Raw genomic sequence first — 2,757 nt, forward strand, 5'->3', positions numbered from 1 at the left:
ACACCACAACGAGTAACGGCCATAAAACCCAACGACATAGCACACCAACTGAATATAACCGATTATAAATGGCCGACCAAATAATAAATGTTGCCAAAGGAAGATATGATAAACGGATGGTAGACATCTTATACACGTTTACCTTAGATGAACTGAAAAAAAAAGTTCAAATTGCTCAAGTCAAGTAAGGTTGCAGGAATAAATGGGACTTTAAATGAGTTACTTACATTTCTGGGGCCTAAGACATAACAGTGGGTGTTGTCCCTCTTAAATTCATGTATAAGGATAAAGGAAACACCCAGAAATGGCTAAAAAAAATAGTTGCCCTCCTGAAACCGAGCAAAGATCAAACAAACCCTAAGAGCTATAAACCTATTAACCTACATCCTTAGTATGTAGTCTCTATAACCTTGATGGGAGATCAATAGTAAACAGAATTTCAAACACAGTAGACAAACTACTCAGCCCAGACCAAGCTGGGTTCAGACGAGGATGCTCTTGCTGTAACCAAGGCTTCAACCTAACCCAGCATGTAGAGGATGTTTTTGAACATCAACTAATAGCTGCCTATGACACTGTAAATCACAGACATTTACTTCTCAGAATCTCATTATGTTTACCAAAAGCTCTGTCCATGCTTATACTTCTTTTAATTTCAATCTCTTGTCCTAGAGAAACCCTTACTGTTTGTTCTGAGTACATAATATTCATTAACAATCTCTTGAGACTCGTCCATAACATATATATATATATATATATATATATATATATATATATATATATATATATATATATATATATATCATTCTTAGTCTACGACAGAACAAGGGCCTCGGACATAACCTTCCACGTCTGTTTATGGATTTTCTATGCCAGTTTATAACTGAAAATTTTCTTAGTTCGTCAATCCGTTCATCGTCCTTTCTTCCTTCCCCTGCTTCTTTTGCAAAAAGCGCGCGCGCACTTTATATACTAATATATATATATATATATATATATATATATATATATATATATATATATATATATATATATATATATATATGTATGTATGTATGTATGTATGTATGTATGTATATATGTATGTATATATGTATATATGTATGTATATATGTATGTATATATGTATGTATATATGTATGTATGTATATATGTATATATGTATATATGTATATATGTATATATATATATATATATATATATAGAGAGAGAGAGAGAGAGAGAGAGAGAGAGAGAGAGAGAGAGAGAGAGAGTGTATGTGTCTTTATGTAAAGTCTGTTCATTACTCATCAACACACCTAAGAAAACTGTAAAAATATTAATAATTCAAAACGAATCCTTCTCTGATGGAAATGACCGTCTTTTCTTAGTCACTTTGTGTTCTTCCAGTAACCCTTAAGACCCGACATATACCTCGAAGCCAAACAAAAGAGCCATTTCCCGGAGATCATCAATGGAGGAAAGATGGCGTTTTCAAATCACCGCACAACTGTTGCTCTGCGCTGGACCCTCCTCTTTAAAGGCAATTCTTAAGGGGAATAATGTTGGTGGTGTAATCGGATGAGTAAACCCTTTTAGACAAGTGAAGGGTTTAGTCTCCAGCTTTGTCTTTCCCCTTTCTTCACTTTTTACATTGTATTTTAATTCTGATTATTATTATTATTATTATTATCATTATTATTATTATTATTAATAATATTATTATTATTATTATTAGCGAAGCTACAACCCTAGCTAGAAAAGCAAGATGCTACAAGCTCAAGGGCTCCAACAGGGAAAAATACTCCAGTGAGGAATTTAATTCTGATGCGTTCATTATTATTGTTATTATTATTATTATTATTATTATTATTATTATTATTATTATTGTTATTAGCCAAGCTACCACCCTAGTTGGAAAAGCAAGATGCTACAAGCCCAAGAGCTCCAAAAGGGAAAAATAGCCGCCTGAGGAAAGGAAATGAGGAAATAAATAAATGATGACATTAACAATAAATCATTTTACAAACAGTAACAACGTCAAAACAGATATATCATATATAAACTATAAAAAGACTCATGTCAGCCTGTTCAACTTAAAAACATTTGCTGTAACTTTCAGCTTTTGAAGTTCTGCTGATTCAACTACCCGATTAGGAAGATCATTCCACAACTTGGTCACAGCTGGATTAAAACTTCTAGAATACTGTTTAGTAATGAGCCTTATGATGGAGAAGGCCTGGCTACTAGAATTAACTGACTGCCTAGTATTGCTACTTTAGGGAACCAGGTTGATGTATACTTTTTAATGTGCTGGGTCTTTTTGTTATACATGTTACCTCCGCCATTGAAGTTGGAAGGTTATGTTTTACCCCCTGTTTGTGTATGTGTGTGTTTGTGAACAGCTTCCTAGCCACAATTTTATTCTTAGAGTAATGAAACTCGCAGGGATCAACTGTCATGTAAAAAGCTGGAAATGATTAAATTTTGGAAGGTCAAGGTCAAAGGTTGAGGTCATGGTCAAGCAAAAAGTTCGAGATATAAGCTAACGCGGCAGAGGTCTGCACTCTACTGAGTGCCCTTCTAGTTTATCAATGTACTGCTTAAGGTCTTTTTACATATACTATTTTATTAATATACTTCTTTGGATATTTTTACATATCATCGTCATCTCCTCCTACGTCTATTGATGTAAAGGGCCTCAGTTAGATTTCACCCGTCGTCTCTATCTTGAGCTTTTAAATCAATAGTTCTTTATTCATCATCTCCTACTTCCAG

Source organism: Palaemon carinicauda, chromosome 4 (assembly GCF_036898095.1).
Source record: "Palaemon carinicauda isolate YSFRI2023 chromosome 4, ASM3689809v2, whole genome shotgun sequence".
Lineage (NCBI taxonomy): Eukaryota > Metazoa > Arthropoda > Malacostraca > Decapoda > Palaemonidae > Palaemon > Palaemon carinicauda.